A 17713-nucleotide genomic window follows, 5' to 3' on the forward strand; every position below is an offset into this window, starting at 1 on the left:
AGGGAGATTGAAGACAACCCTGTCTAACACCCCTTGAGATGCCAATTTCTTTTGTTGGTTCTCCACTTATTTCAATTCTTGCCGACTGATTCCAATAGAGACTTTTTATGCACATAAGTTCATTGTCTTGCATTCCTATATCATGTAATATTTCCATTAATTTATCGTGTTTGACGGTATCGAATGCTTTTTCGTAGTCAATAAAACTCATGAATACATCTTTCTGGGCATCCCTATAATGCCTCTCTTGTACCCATTCCTTCTTTAAACCCAAACTGGATATTCCCCATGTGTGCTTCACATATTTTGTATATTCTACTATGAATAATCTTTAGAAATATCTTCAAGGCATGACTCATTAAGCTAATGAGTCTGAAGTCACTGCATTGTTTTGCATTATTTTTCTTGAGTATTGCGATGAAGGTTGATTTTAGCCATTCTTCTGGATAGTTTACAGTGTTGTATTCGCAGTTAAAAAGGTTGACTAGAAGGTGTATATTGTTGAAATCAATACGTTTCAGTAATTCTGATGGGATTTCGTCCGGTCCTGTAGCCTTTTTGTCTTTCAATGATTTTATAGCGCGTTCTACTTCGCTCTGCGTTATAGGCGTCCCTCTTCTTCGAATTTCCGAAACATCCTCATAAGACGATTGTTCGCTATCAGTAAAAAGATTGGTAATATATTCCTCCCATATCTGATTTCTTCCCTCCAAGTCAAAGACAGCTTCATTGTTATTGTTAATTAGAACTGGATTGGTTATTTTCTTTCCATATACTCTGGGGGCTTCCTTTAGCTTCTTGTGGAGGTTAAAATCATCGTGTATACTTTGTTGAAATTCAATTTCCTGGCATTTGGCATTCAAATTCGCATTTTTGGCTGTTCGGGTCGCAGATCGTATCTCTTTCTGTACTTGCTTCGCTCATTCCATAGTTCTCGAATCTCGTCGGTAATACATTCTTCTGTTCTTGATGATGTTTTCTTTCCCAGAGTGTTCTTTGCAGTCGGGTTTATAACATCTTTCACCTAGTTCCACAATGCGTGCATATTTTCTTCATATTCAACTGTTGTAGTTCTCCATTTATATTGTTTTGCAGCTCATGTTTAATTGCCGAGCCTTTAAGTTTTTCAATATTTATATTATTTTGAGGCTGTTTTGTCCGATTTGATGCGAGCTGAATTCGTATATTTACGACGAGTAAGTTGTGATCCGATGGCACATCTGCTCCTGGGTAGGTCGAACATTTTGTAACACTGGAGAAATACCTTTTATTTATTATTATGAAGTCTTTTTGGTTTCTCACAATTTGGTTTTCATTCCTCTTCTGTGAGCACCCTCCTGGTTTCCTGAGTGATAGACCGTCATATTTTCTGATCTGAAATCACCACATTCCGTCCACCATGTTTCGCTGACACCTAAGATATCAATTTGGAGTCGGTTCATCTCGCTTATTGTGTTATGAAGTTTTCCACTTTCGTATAGACTTCTCAAATTCCAAGTTCCAATTACAAGTTTTTGTTTAGTTTTACCTCCGGGGATTCTTAGCACCCTCTGATTGACGGAGACTGAGGGCCGTTTGTTTTGCGTTGTATTGTAACTCCGCACGGAGAAAAAACATAACAGGTACATATAAGCTTTGTTCCTTTACTAGTAGAAGTGGCTTCTCTGTCATCGGACTTTTCATTTCTCAAATGCAATTTGTTTTCTACAGTGATGAGTTTTTTTCTCATTCTACCTATGAAAATATGGGTAAAACGTAAAAATACTGGAAATCGAGGTATACATATGTATCTACATATATGGGCGCCATAGACCGACAAGACCCATTTTCTGTACCATTGACTCGAAATATATCTTGAAATAAATAAAATGTTGGTGACCCATTTCCTTTAGTTAATTGTATATGTATATAGATAAATAAAAAGTTTAGTGTGAGAACCCAAAACACATTTGGTATCTACTAACCGAAAACTATAATCTCCACTTGGAATTTTCCACACCCCAGACCGTGAGAAGAAATTTGTTACACAGTGTAAACCGCATTACATATCTCCCTTGGTTCCTTTATTACTTACTTACTTACTTAGCTGGCCCATTACAGAACATTTGTTCTATAGGCCGAACTAAGAAGAGATCTCCATTCCTCTCTATTTGTTGCTTTGCTCTCTGGAATACCGCGCCTTTTCATCTCAACATCCACTTGTTTGCGCCATCTATTCCTTGGCCTGCCAATTCTGCGTGCACCGCCATGTGGCATGTATTCATACGCCTTTTTAGCGGGTTCATCATCGCTCATTCTTATGATATGGCCTAGCCAACGCAATCGCTGCATCTCGATACGTTTAACAATATTCATGTCGTTGTATAGCAGATACAGCTCGTGGTTCATGCGACGTCGATATTCACCGTCAACGCAGATTGGTCCGTAGATCTTTCGAAGAATTTTTCTCTCAAACACACCAAGCACTGCCATGTCTGCTTGCGCAAGTACCCAGGCTTCGGAGCCATACATCAGCACGGGTAGTATCAGTGTTTTGTAGAGCGTTATTTTTGTTTGACGAGATGTGGCTTTGTTTTTAAACTGCTTACTTAATCCAAAGTAGCATCTGTTGGCCAATACAATTCTTCTTTTTATTTCACAACTGATGTCGTTTGTTGTGTTGACGGAGGTGCCGAGGTAGACGAAGTCTTTTACTACCTCAATATTATAGGAACCAACTTCCACAGTCGGTCCGAGCTCAATGGACGCATTGCGCGTCGACACCATCAACTTGGTCTTCTCACCGTTTACCGCCAGACCCACTTTAGCAGATTCTCCTTCGACCTTTATAAAGGTATCAGTTACTTCTTTTACTGATCGACCCATGATGTCTATATCATCAGCATAAGCAAGTAACATGTGACTATTGGTGTAGATTGTGCCACTTCTTTTGACGTTTGCCTCTCGTATAACCTTTTCTAGCAGGATGTTGAAGAGGTCACACGAAAGGCTGTCTCCTTGTCTGAAACCTCTTTTGGTACCAAACTCTTCGGAGAGGTTCTTTCCTATTTTAACTGAGGACCTCGTGTCAGTTAAAGTCATTTTACAAAGCCGGATGAGCTTTGCGGGAATACCAAATTCAGACATGGCTTGGAATACCTTTGAGCGCAGCGGACTGTCGAAGGCTGCTTTATAATCGACAAAAAGGTGGTAGGTGTCGATCTGCATCTCTTGGGTCTTCTCCAGGATTTGCCGCAGGGTAAATATCTGGTCAATGGTGGACTTGCCAGGTCTAAAGCCGCATTGGTATGGTCCAATAATCTCGTTGACCATTGGCTTTAGTCGTTCGCACAATATCCCTGACACGATCTTGTAGGCAATAGGGAGTAGACTTATGCCCCTATAGTTAGAGCATACAGTCTTATCTCCCTTCTTGTGGACGGGGCACAGGATACTCAGGTTCCAATCGTCGGGTACTCGTTCTTCCTGCCAGATGGTGCTAACTAGCTGATAAATACACCTTATCAGCGTGTCGCCTCCGGTTTTGAACAGCTCGGCTGGTAAGCCATCGGCCCCTGCTGCCTTATTATTCTTCAGCCGATTTATTGCTGTCTTTACCTCATCTTGGCTGGGCAGTATACATTCAATACCATCTTCTGGGATTGGGACTGTGGTATCTTCGTCTTCTTCGCTGCTATTGGATACCAACAGATTTGAAAAATGTTCTTTCCATATCCTGAGTATACTATCTGTATCAGTTACCAAATTACCTTGCTGGTCTCTACAGGAGGATGTGCCTGTACCAAAGCCATCAGTTTGATGCTTGACTCTTTGGTAGAATTTTCGGACTTCATTCTGGCTCCTGTACATCTCGATTTTTTCACACTCCCGCTTTTCCATCTCTCTCTTTTTCCTGCGGAAAAGACGTTTCTCCTCTCTCCTTTTCTCCCTGTATCTCTCTCGTGCGCTACGCGTTGCTACGGATTGTAAAGTAGCCTTATATGCCGCATTTTTCTCTTCGGTGGCAGCACGACACTCCTCATCATACCATGGATTCCTTGGTGGAGGTCTCTGGTATCCAAGTATGGATTTTGCGGCTGTTTGCATGGAGTGGGCAATGCTTTGCCATTGCGCTGATATGTTATCGGGATGAGGAGGGCTTTGATTAAGCAATTGGGCTAGTTGAGTGGAATATGCTGTGGCTATCTGTTGTGATTGCAGCTTACCGATGTCTAACTTTCGTGTTGTGTCTGCTCGTACTTTGTTTGCTACGTTTAAGCGGGTGCGTACCTTTGCTGCAACAAGGTAGTGGTCCGAATCAATGTTTGCGCCTCGGAACGATCGTACATCCAACACGCTCGATGAATGTCTTCCATCTATCACAACATGATCAATTTGGTTTCTTGTTTTCTGATCTGGAGACAGCCAGGTGCCCTTATGAATATCGAGATGATTAAATCTGGTACTGCTAACTACCATGTTTTTTGCAGCTGCAAAGTCTATCAGTCTCATACCATTGTCAGATGTTTCACTGTGGAGACTGAATTTCCCGACTGTTGGGCCAAAGATATTCTCCTTTCCAATTTTGGCATTAAAATCGCCTAGAATGATTTTAATGTCATGGGCAGGGCAACGGTCATATGTTTCTTCTAAGCACTCGTAAAATATATCTTTGGTCTGTTCGTCCTTTTCTTCAGTGGGAGCATGAGCGCAAATAAAGCTGATGTTGAAGAATTTAGCTTTTATTCGAATTGCAGCAAGTCTTTCATTCACTGGAGTGAAGCTGGATACAAGATGTTTTAGTCTCCGACTAACTACGAATCCACAACCAAACTCATGCTTTACGTCATGGCAGCTATAATACAGTGCGTCACCTTTAGGTGTTGTTGTGACGCCTTTCCCAATCCATCGTATTTCCTGTATGGCAGTAATATCGGTCTTGTACTTTTCAAGTACGTCTGCCAATGCGAAGACTGCACCTTCTCTATAAAGAGTGCGAACATTCCAGGTGCAGATTCGCAGATCATGGTCCTTAAAACGTTTGCGGGGTTCGTCAACTTTAGAGGGGTTTGTTTTTCTTTTCTTTCGTTTTTTCATAGTAGGCTGTTTTTTCTAGGGGAGGGTTACTAACCCGACGCCCAAACCCAAGTTTTTAACGTTCTTATGGGTGAACGCGCGGCACATGTTAGCTCACTACCTTTAACGGGTGTTAAAGGCAGTTCCCCAGGTGACACCACGGGGAGGTCAGTGTCCACTTGGGATGAAAGAGGGACCAAGATAAATCCTGGGCTTTGCCATGTTAAAACCGGTCAGGACCGTTCCTTGGTATCTTCCATCCCCTACGTGGTTCCTTTATTAGTCAAACTAAACTTCGAATTCATTTTATGTTGCATTTAAATCGTAAACAAAAATTTGATATATCAAATATGACATATTAAATATCTGTGCCAATCGTTTATGATGAACTCTATTTTGAAATATAACAAAGAAATGCATAAATATACATAATTTTACTTTCACCACAAGTCAGTTTGCAAAAAAAAACTAATATTTAGTAGAGAATAGGAATGTGCAGGTGACTTATAAAACTGTAACCGTTGAAACTTAAGCTGAGGTCAATGACCGTGTTAAAATTATTAAATTTTGAATGAAATACAAATCATGGAGAAACACAAAAAATGGCAAAAGAAAATATTGAAAATCGAATACCAAAAACACTTATTTAGAGAGATGGCAAATAACCTGATTCTCTGTAGGAAATATGATAATAACAGCAGATATAACAGAGTCTGTTTGAATGCGCTCTGGTCTTTTGAAGTCTGAGCTATGGCTGTTGCAAAAAGCTATTGATAGCATCTGAACTTTGTAAGGTAGTATAGCGATTAGCATGGAACAAAGCTATACACTGGAATTTATAAAACAATTGTCCTGTTCCCGTACTTTAAAAAGTGGTAAAAGTCGTAAAAATTGTAAAAGTCGTAAACGATTTTCATATAAATTTTGTGTACGGGAACGCAAAATGTGTAAAAGTAGTAAAAATTGTAAAAACTTTTTAGTTCTGGAACAGAGCTATTGTGTATATTTTTGATTGTACTTCAGCCGTGTACACGGCCATCCACTGGTGGATGCTGTAAAATACTCTTAATTTAATTAATTCTACAACTTTTGTGCGTTTAAGTATTTTTTGTTCTTTAATAATTCATTTGTAGCATGATTTTAGACAACATTAATGCTTAAAAATGTTGAAATATGTAAGACATAACAAGAAAGAATAAATAATAATTCTCCCTTAAATATTCTCTTTTCCTATTTTGCTCACCATTGTTGTACTTGGTCAAGAAGTCTCCCTTGACTTTTTCGAACCCTGTGTTACCGCATCCAATGCGTGGATTTAGCTGGGTACACATTGTCAGTTTTGAATGACAGCTTTGTTGTTGCTTGCTAGTGTGGCCGTTCATTTTTGTCATTCATCATGCAACTGAAGAATGTTTTGTGGTTGCTGGACGGTTTGACAGTTATCGATAATTACGAAATATCGACATTCAAAACTGACAATTGCTCTGTTCCAGAACCTGCAAGAAGCTACTATTTTTTACTACGATAACATTTTTTCCTTTATGTTATCGAAAAAAAAAAGTAAAAATTAGTAGATTCTTGCAGTACTGGAACAGACCAAATGTGTACCCAGCTTTTGTCGACACTAGTCAATGTGCGATTTAATTCGTCGTGAAGTTAATGTAAGGTGAGAAGAATCGCCTGGGAAATAAATTCAAGTTTGCCCAAATCAGGTTCATCTTAAAATATTCAAACGCAATCAGAATTGTAAAAAATAAAGTGCCTAATAAAAGTATATTGTAATTGAATATTTTTTTCATCTAAGCAAATACATAATGCAATTAATTTAATTTTTAAATACAATTAATTATAAAATAATGTTTATTTTTAAAAAAAATATATATATTTTGTTGTTTTAAGTGTATAGACAAATTTTCAAGTCAAAGATATAAATAACAAAATCAAATACATAGATACAAAAAAATATTTAAACATTTATTATTTTAAGCAATTTATCATTAGAAAGCAGAATACAGTTAATTCATAAAATTCGGAAGTAATATATTTGTTATATTTACTAAGAACTAACTTATAATATTTTGTTTAAATATTTACAAACTTTTTTATATACTACCTGTATAAATATGCACTTGAAAAATGAGTGTTTGCTCATCATTAAAAGGTTTGCCTTCCGGGACACGATTTATTATTTCGAAATAGTAAAACAAGAAGATAACAAACGTTTAGTTCCTCACACGAGGCACTTATCAATTGTAAATGTTGATTGCCTACATTGGGATGTCTCCAAAAAGGGGCACGGAGAAAAGGGCTAAAGAACTGCAAGAGCTGGTTCATGTTGGTTAGACATTATTTAGGTAGATTGGCAGAAGATCCAGGAAGGTATTATAATCTGCAAAGATGACCCTCGAAGTCAAGCATGGGAAATTTGGTTTTAAACAACATCGCTTTCAAAATTCGTGAAAAATTTTGCAGGAAAGTTAGCACCTAAATATGGTGGATCACATTAATACTTAGGCTTTGTAACCCTCGTCATCTTTTCCGTCCTCGACCCATAAGCTAAAACCCTTCGTGGATATTAACCCTCGCTTCCTAACTACCTCACTATTCGTGGCTCCGAACATTCGAAAGAGGCTGGTAGATATCTTGGTCTATTTGGCAGATAATTATATTTTATGATGGCCAACAACAAGAAACTTTGGTCACCAAGGCAATCTTCAATGAGCATTCAATCCCCCACACACCACCCGTGTTGGGAGCAGCATATCCCGAAATGTCTGCTCCGAATTCTTAAGGTCAGTCTCTGAACCGAGGAAAACACAGAACTCAGTTTGTCACATTCGCATCCACCACACTCAAACTTCGTTGTTGTCTCAATCCCGGAAAGTGCATCCTTTTTGCTATGGACTCCGAGATAAGATCGAGGAAATAGTGAATTTCATGAGTCGGAAGAATGTCACGGCCGCGGCGGTGCAGGAAACCAATCACAACAACAACTGCAGCTTACAGCGTTGTGATGATTACAACGTACTGAGGAACAATCGCACCAGAAGTGAAGGTGGAGGTTAACCTTCACATTGCATCAGTCTATACAATACAAACCTATCTCACTAGAGCCTGGCTCTAATGACCCGTATATGGAATGTATGGAAGTGGCCGTCAGCTGAGGAACTGCCGAGTTGGAGCTGCTGAACGTATACATCCCTCCGATAAAAAGCTGTACTCCAAGTTATAGGCCCAACATTAGACCGCGTTTGAAAGGTCATAACCGTCTGGTCTTGGGGGGACTTTAATGCTTATCATAGGTTGTGGTCTTCAGTCCTCGGAACCAGAGGGGTTAGTGCTGGCTGAACAGATAGCTCTACGTTTCGCACGGTCAATGAGGATGCCCCTACACAGAAATTGGGGTGAGTGTCACAGTTCGCCAAACATAACCATCGTGTCAGCTGGTCTGATGATGATGACGACACCTGGCAACCCGTTGTTTCTCTTGGATCAGACCATCTTCCCATAATTTTCTCCTTCAGCAGACCGCCTGATTCCATCACCTCTGAAAGCCGCACTTTCATAAATCATAGGAAAGCTAATTGGCCGAGTTTCAGCGAGTTCACTAATCACAGCTTCAGAGATGTGCCCAACCCTTCTGATGTTCGGGTAGCAGAAAGGACGTTGGGAGACATCATTACTGCTGCAGCCACGCGCCATATACCTGCTGGTCGAATTCCCAAAGTGAGGTCACACTTTCCAGCAGAGGCGACGTGATTAGCAAATGCTAAGCTTCGCCGTACCAACCCCAGTGACCCTAGAGTCAGGGAGCAGACACTGGAAGTTAACACCAACCTGTGAGCATAAGCGGAACAAGTGTTTAAATTATTTGAAGACAACGTTTGTGTCACTTCCAAACCCTGGAAAGAAGCAAGATAGGACCTCAGTCACATTTGGCGAAGTTATTGTCGATTGAAATAACTTGCGCACCTCAAGTTATTTCAATCGACAGTTTGTCTAGCACCCCTGGAGTAACAGGGCGAAGAGAAGAGTACTACGTCGCATTAGATCTCATTCTGCAGAGGATGAACCACCACAATTTACAATGATTGATGTTGCAAATGTCATCAGGTACGCTGGACACGGCGGTAACGCTATCGAAGCCAGGAAAGGATGCCAGCAAAGGTGAATCGTACAGATCGATTTCGCTTTTGTCGCCCGTAACAAAAACCCATGAGACTTTAGTCCTCCCCAGCGCTTCAGAAATAGCTATCCAGTTGCCAATCATCAGCAGCACACCAGGACAACAGCTCTGCACGCCATCTCCACACATATAATTCTAGGACTCAATCAGAGCAAGCCGTGTGATAGAACAGTGTTTGTCAGTTGATATCCGTTGTAATGCTGATTTTGTCACGTCATCGTCAGGCCTTCGGAGAATATGTTCTTTCTCAATTGGCATGTTGTTGGCGAGTTCAAGCACTTCGCATATATTGGTCCAATACAATGTCTTGAAACGAAGTGCTTGAACTCAACAACAACATGCAAATTGAGAAATAACATATTCTCTGAAGGCCTGGCGATGACGTGACAAAATCAGCATTACACTGGTATCCTCAAGGCCAACGACGATCACGAATGACTATGATAAGAACTGCCAAACATGAATACGAATGTATGCGGAGTATTCTTTTAAGTCATCGATTTATGAATGTTTGCAGATTTTTTAATATTGGATTGTGTGAAGACCCACGTAGTGGAGCCATAAAGTAGTACCGACTTCACACTGCTGTCGAAAATTCGGAGTTTAGAGTTACTTACTTACTTACTTAGCTGGCCCATTACAGAACATTTGTTCCATAGGCCGAACTAAGAAAAGATCTCCATTTCTCTCTATTTGTTGCTTCGCACTCTGGAATACCGCGCCTTTTCATCTCATCATCCACTTGTTTGCGCCATCTATTCCTTGGCCTGCCAATTCTGCGTGCACCGCCAAGAGATCCGTATTTATACGCCTTTTTAGGGGGTTCATCATCGCTCATTCTTATGATATGGCTTAGCCAACGCAATCGCTGCATCTCGATACGTTTAACAATATTGATGTCGTTGTATAGCAGATACAGCTCGTGGTTCATTCGAAGTCGATATTCACCGTCAACGCAGATTGGTCCGTAGATCTTTCGAAGAATTTCTCTCTCAAACACACCGAGCACTGCCATGCCTGCTAACGCAAGTACCCAGGCTTCGGAGCCATACATCAGCACGGGTAGTCTCTGTGTTTTGTAGAGCGTTATTTTTGTTTGACGAGATGTGGCTTTGTTTTTAAAGTGCTTACTTAAACCAAAGTAGCATCTGTTGGCCAATACAAATCTTCTTTTTATTTCACAACTGATGTCGTTTGTTGTGTTTACGGAGGTGCCGAGGTAGACGAAGTCTTTTACTACCTCAATATTATAGGAACCAACATCCACAGTCGGTCCGAGCTCAATGGACGCATTGCGCGTCGACACCATCAACTTGGTCTTCTCACCGTTTACCGCCAGACCCACTTTAGCAGATTCTCCTTCGAGCTTCATAAAGGTATCAGTTACTTCTTTTACTGATGTCTATATCATCAGCATAAGCAAGTAACATGTGACTATTGGTGTAGATTGTGCCACTTCTTTTGACGTTTGCCTCTCGTATAACCTTTTACCAAACTCTTCAGAGAGGTTCTTTCCTATTTTAACTGAGGACCTCGTGTCAGTTAAAGACATTTTACAAAGTCGGATGAGCTTTGCGGGTATACCAAATTCAGACATGGCTTGGAATACCTTTGAACGCAGCGGGCTGTCGAAGGCTGCTTTATAACACTGTGCAGCAGCATTTTTGGGGGGTGGAAAATTTCATTTGGAGATGAAAGCCCTTGATAAATATACTAAGAACCCAAAAGGAAATTTTCGCCATAGGTCAAGTTTCTGAGATATCGCGCGATGAAGTTTTTGATTTTTTCCCTATAATACTTGGGAAAATAGCTCCATATCTTTGTTTGGCGTTGTTGTAGCTTCGTTTTGAGGTGACATGTCTTCAGTCAAATCGATTGGCGAATCTTTTTGTAGAACATTTCATTCTTCTAACTCAATGCCTTTCATGTCCTTTTCGTCCTTTATTTCTTGAACCGTAGTGAAAGTACCACAAGATGAGATTTTTCAGCATCCAAGTATTCTACAAACTTGTTGCTCAGAAGATTTCAGGTGCGGTTCTCTTTGACAACTAATCGATTTTGTCCCGTTTTCATTGCCATTTTTGACATTTATTCGGACTTGGTTCAGAATTAAACTATGTTTTGTTTTTCTGTATATTCGTTATTGGTTATGTATAGGTATTTAGACATAACAATCGATTATTGCTGATGTAGACATCTGGGGGGCTTCTGAAATTTTTACCACAAATAGCTCTTGAAATGACGAACACGTTAATAACAAATTTTCTTGGAGGATAGATCCGGTTATCTCAGTTTTTGAACCGGATATTCCAACATTAAACCCGATTTTTGAACCGGTTTTAAGCAACCGATTAAACTTATATGTATACCATTAAAAAGCTTATAGAGTTGTCAATCAGATTAAATTAATTCGCTTATGAAAACTTTGTTAGTTGCAGTTCTACAACAAAAAAACCGTTTTCTTAAACCGTTTTTAAGGAAAAATATCAGTACGCGGAAATATGGAGATCAAAGGCTGGGGGGCGAGCAATTCATTTTGGCGATGAAAGTCGATGAAGATAATATTACGAACCCGGGAGGACAGTTTTGCCATAGGTCAAACTTCTGAGTTATAGCGAAATGAATTCTTTCTTGGCAAACTATACATACCTACATGACAAAAACCCTAACGAAATTTGATTACGCCATAACTCAGAAGTTTGACCTATGGCAAAACTGTCCTCCCGGGTTCGTAATATTATCTTCATCGACTTTCATCGCCAAAATGAATTGCTCGCCCCCCAGCCTTTGATCTCCATATTTCCGCGTACTGATATTTTTCCTTAAAAACGGTTTAAGAAAACGGTTTTTTTGTTGTAGAACTGCAACTAACAAAGTTTTCATAAGCGAATTAATTTAATCTGATTGACAACTCTATAAGCTTTTTAATGGTATACATATAAGTTTAATCGGTTGCTTAAAACCGGTTCAAAAATCGGGTTTAATGTTGGAATATCCGGTTCAAAAATTGAGATAACCGGATCTATCCTCCAAGAAAATTTGTTATTAACGTGTTCGTCATTTCAAGAGCTATTTGTGGTAAAAATTTCAGAAGACCCCCAGATGTCTACATCAGCAATAATCGATTGTTATGTCTAAATACCTATACATAACCAATAACGAATATACAGAAAAACAAAACATAGTTTAATTCTGAACCAAGTCCGAATAAATGTCAAAAATGGCAATGAAAACGGGACAAAATCGATTAGTTGTCAAAGAGAACCGCACCTGAAATCTTCTGAGCAACAAGTTTGTTGAATACTTGGATGCTGAAAAATCTCATCTTATGGTACTTTCACTACGGTTCAAGAAATAAAGGACGAAAAGGACATGAAAGGCATTGAGTTAGAAGAATGAAATGTTCTACAAAAAGATTCGCCAATCGATTTGACTGAAGACATGTCACCTCAAAACGAAGCTACAACAACGCCAAACAGAGATATGGAGCTATTTTTCCAAGTATTATAGGGAAAAAATCAAAAACTTCATCGCGCGATATCTCAGAAACTTGACCTATAGCGAAAATTTCCTTTTGGGTTCATAGTATACTCATCAAGGGCTTTCATCTCCAAAAGAAATTTTCCACCCCCCAGACTTTGAGTTCCATTTTGTGTCACAGTGTAATCGACAAAAAGGTGGTAGGTGTCGATTTGCATCTCTTGGGTCTTCTCCAGGATTCGCCGCAGGGTAAATATCTGGTTAATGGTGGACTTGCCAGGTCTAAAGCCACATTGGTATGGTCCAATTATTTCGTTGACCATTGGCTTTAGTCGTTCGCACAATATCCCTGACACTATCTTATAGGCAATAGGGAGAAGACTTATGCCCCTATAGTTGGAGCATACAGTCTTATCTCCTTTCATGTGGACGGGGCACAGGATGCTCAGGTTCCAATCGTCGGGTACGCGTTCTTTCTGCCAGATGGTGCTAGCTAGCTGATGCACCTTATCACCTACGGTTTTGAACAGCTCGGCGGGTAAGCCATCGGCTCCTGCTGCCTTATTATTCTTCAGCCGATTTATTACTGTCTTTACCTCATCTTGGCTGGGCGGTATACATTCAATACCATCTTCTGGGATTGGGACTGTGGTATCTTCGTCGTCTTCGCTACTATTGGATACAACAAAAATGTTCTTTCCATATCCTGAGCAAACTATCTGCATCAGTTACCAAATTACCTTGCTGGTCTCTACAGGAGGATGTGCCTGTACCAAAGCCATCAGTTTGATGCTTGACTCTTTGGTAGAATTTTCGGACTTCCTTCTGGCTGCTGTACATCTCGATTTGTTCACACTCCCGCTTTTCCATATTTCTCTTTTTCCTGCGGAAAAGACGTTTCTCCTCTCTCCTTTTCTCCCTGTATCTCTCACGTGCGCTACGTGTTGCTACGGATTGTAAAGTAGCCCTATATGCTGCATTTTTCTCTTCGGTGGCAGCACGACACTCCTGATCATACCATGGATTCCTTGGTGGAAGTCTCTGGTATCCAAGTATGGATTTTGCGGTTGTTTGCATGGAGTGGGCAATGCTTTACCATTGCGCTGATATGTTATCGGGATCAGGAGTGCTTTGATTAAGCAATTGGGCTAGTTGAGTGGAATATACTGTGGCTATCTGTTGTGATTGCAGCTTACCGATGTCTAACTTTCGTGTTGTGTCTGTTCGTTCTTTGCTGCAACAAGGTAGTGGTCCGAATGAATGTTTGCGCCTCGGAACGATCGTACATCCAACACGCTCGATGAATGTCTTCCATGTATCACAACATGATCAATTTGATTTCTTGTTTTCTGATCTGGAGACAGTCAGGTGTCCTTATGAATATCGAGATGATTAAATCTGGTACTGCTAGCTACCATGTTTTTTGCAGCTGCAAAGTCTATCAGCCTCATACCATTGTTTCACGGCGGAGACTGAATTTCCCGACTGTTGGGCCAAAGATATTCTCCATTCCAATTTTGGCATTAAAATCGCCTAGAATGATTTTAATGTCATGGGCAGGGCAACGGTCATATATTTCTTCTAAGCGCTCGTAAAATATATCTTTGGTCTGTACGTCCTTTTCTTCAGTGGGACCATGAGCGCAAATAAAGCTGATGTTGAAGAATTTAGCTTTTATTCGAATCCGCAACCAAACTCATGCTTTACGTCATGGCAGCTATAATACAGTGCGTCACCTTTAGGTGTTGTTGTGACGCCTTTCCCAATCCATCGTATTTCCTGTATAACAGTAATATCGGCCTTGTACTTTTCAAGTACGTCCGCCAATGCGAAGACTGCACCTTCTCTATAAAGAGTGATAACATTCCAGGTACAGATTCGCAGATCATGGTCCTTAAAACGTTTGCGGGGGTCGTCAACTTTAGTAGGCTGTTTTTTCTAGGGGACGCCCAAACCCAAGTTTTTAATGTTCTTATGGGTGTACGCGCGGCACATGCTAGCTCACTACCTTTAACGGGTGTTAAAGGCAGTTCCCCAGGTGACACCACGGGGAGGTTAGTGTCCACTTGAGATGAAAGAGGGACCAAGATAAATCCTGGGCTTTGGCATGTTAAAACCGGTCAGGACCTTTCCTTGGTATCTTCCATCCCCTACGTTTAGAGTTACGGCTTATGTTATTGGATTGTCATATTTTGTGGAGCGCTTGGAAGGCTACTAGGAAATTTTGTTGATGCGAGCCAATATATCTTTTTCAGATGTGCCGTTCGCTGATATTATGCTCTCGAGAGAGCAGAAGCTTTCGACGTTTTCAAAGCAGTTCTGTTTACGGTCAGAGGAGTCGTTACATTTGTGTCAATCCTCATAATTTTTTTGTCTTGATGTTTACCTGGAGACGTATGCTTGCTGCGTCTGTTACCAGCTTTGTTAAGCATTTCTTGACTATCCACGAAACGGTGTGTCATCAGGCAAATATCGTCAGTCAATGATTCCACCTAATGTCACAAGGAGGTTCTATATCTGTTGTTTGTATCACATAGTCGAGCATTAGGTATATGGAATAAAGTTGGCGAAAGTATGCACCGGCCGTTTCAGAAAAAGGTGGACTTTCTTCACCATAAAAACGTATGCAGCTACTAGAGTTTCTGTAGAGCAGCCGAATGAGTTGGACAATTTTATCGAGAATATCATTTAGAGCGAGGATATTCCATAGCGTGTCTCTTGACAAGGTGTCAAAAGCTCGTGCGAAGTCGACAAAAACTAAATATAATATACAGTGAATCTCAGTCAAAAGTATCCACTTCAGGTTCTTTCATTAAAACTGCGATTGCTAAGAATTGGTTAATGATGGCGATTTCATTCCTTTTTATATTTTTACACTAGTGTCTTAACTTAAATATAATAAAATAAAACAAACGAAAATCAGGTAAATTTAGATAAAAAAATATAAATGGTTAAACATCATCGATTTCTGCCTCACAGTGAAAAGTATGCACTCTAAAAGTTTCATGAAACCAAAAGGATTTCGTAGGAGTTTAGCACTTGGTATGACATCCTTTGTTATCCTTTACAGCTTTTAGCCTTAACTAAGTTTTCGGGGCAAGATATCGGAATTTTTCCCTATTCTTCTTGCAAGGCATATTTCAGGATTCCTATACTTTAGATGTTACGATTTTTTATATATGTCTCCAAAATACTCCATAAATTATCTATATGATTCAAATCCGGGGATCGGGGAGGTGTTTGAATCACTTTTGGACAGTTACATAGCATCCATTTTGGAAAAATATGTGATTTGTGAAATCCCATTTTATCAGCCCCTAAATTTCAAATTATCCTTTCAGAATGTTTAAATAATGCATCATATCCTTAATTCCTTCGATAAAGACACGATTTCCTACACCGGAAGCACTCATACAACGCCATACCACAACAGTCTCCTCTGTGCTTTACTTTTGAAATTGTGTGTTTGGGGTCCAAGGCGGTATTTGCCCTATTACATACCTTAATTGGTCCATATGAGGCTGCCAATGAAAGCAATGAAGACAACTTTAACCTGTTTTGGTCCAAATTTGTCGTCGTAATCAGAAAAACAACATACCGATAAAAGCGTTATACAAATTTATGAATTGGAATTCCCCAAACTTTATCCATTCTAACATATCGCCAAATCTTTTGAGAAACGGTGGGAAAATGTTTTTTTTTTTTTTTTGTGAACAGAACAAAATAATATTGAAGTAGTATGAAAGTGGCGAAATGTTTATGTTGAACTTATTATGAAGGATTATTTCCGCAAATTTTTTTTAATAAAAATGCGTCAGTTTTTTGTCATTTTCATTGAATATCTATCTATCAAATAAATTACCAATTTGCCCCTAATACTTGTTTAAAATGACAGTGTAAATTAAATTTTAAACAATTTTCTTCTGGTTTTATTATTACCTGATATTAAAATCACAATGCTGCAGCTGCTGCAATAACAAAAACTATCACAGATGTTTTCTTTCCAACAAGCACTTTTATCATAAACTGCACTCACAATCAAATTCTTCACACTTTAGTTTTCGGTAATTTCATTCAAAATTTGCCACTACACACACCACGACGTTTGGATTTTTCTATTTGCGTTTTATTATCCTTATTGGAATCCACATGAACTACGCATTTGTTGGTACTACGTTTCTTTTGTTGTTGGTGCTGCTGTCATCTGCATATGGTGCTGTTTTTGAATAAACATTTATTGCCGTTATAGTTGTTGCTATAATAATTATGTGTTATTATTTTATTCATACATTAGTTTCATTAAAACAACCATCCACCCGAGCTTTTGCAACCGAGACGAGAATAAATAAGCTTTATACCATTTATCGTACGACACGTTCGTTCCAAATGACCGTTATGTTGTTTTATTATCCCCGCTTTGTTATTGTTTTCTCGGTTTTAGTTTAATAAGTATTTAATAATCTTTTGTAATCGTCTGCTAAACGCGAACTAATTTTTGTTTTAAGACGACAATGCCGACTACCCAACGACCAGCACTCACCTTATGCCAGATTAGAACTAACAGAACACTTGGAAGAACCACCGCGAACGAACGACCTTTGCCAAACGTTTTGATAATGACGACTGGCTGGCTCTGGCTGACTGAATATTATTGTTGTTGAATCGAATCAAGAAAAAATGTAAACGAATGAACAAAATTTAATGGAACAACACGAACCACTTGACGACCGGCTACAATTCCCAAAACACAAATGCAATCCCCCATTTGTTGTTTGCCAGCCAGCAACAAGTGACAACAGAATAATAACAAAACCACTCTCACTCAACTCACTCTCAGAATTTTAGCGCACAAAAGCAGTTGGAATATATTTTTTGGTGTCATCCAATGTGATGCTTTGAATGAAAATGAATGTCTCTTTCGCCATTCTTCCTTTAATTGGTGAGATAATGAGCAGAATAAAATCCAACAATATCAAACAAATTGAAATGACT

The 17713-nt window shown here is 39.5% G+C and overlaps 1 protein-coding gene across 2 annotated transcripts in view; it reads right to left on the reverse strand.

The window, feature by feature from the left end:
* LOC141395435 (protein peste-like) overlaps window positions 1-17471 on the reverse strand; it is an 83863-nt gene extending 66392 nt beyond the window's left edge. Inside the window, exons 1-2 of one of the 2 annotated variants that reach the window (XM_073971289.1) lie at window positions 17262-17471; window positions 16661-16937 (exon numbers count right to left, since the gene is read on the reverse strand). The gene's annotated coding sequence lies outside the window, so the exon portion shown is untranslated. Of the gene's footprint in view, window positions 1-16660; window positions 16977-17261 lie in introns of both variants that reach the window. The other variant, XM_073971288.1, reaches the window with a different exon arrangement.
* Window positions 17472-17713: the final 242 nt, after the last annotated feature.

The sequence above is a fragment of the Musca autumnalis genome, unplaced genomic scaffold (genome assembly GCF_047663935.1).
Source record: "Musca autumnalis isolate F117 unplaced genomic scaffold, ASM4766393v1 scaffold_2, whole genome shotgun sequence".
NCBI lineage: Eukaryota > Metazoa > Arthropoda > Insecta > Diptera > Muscidae > Musca > Musca autumnalis.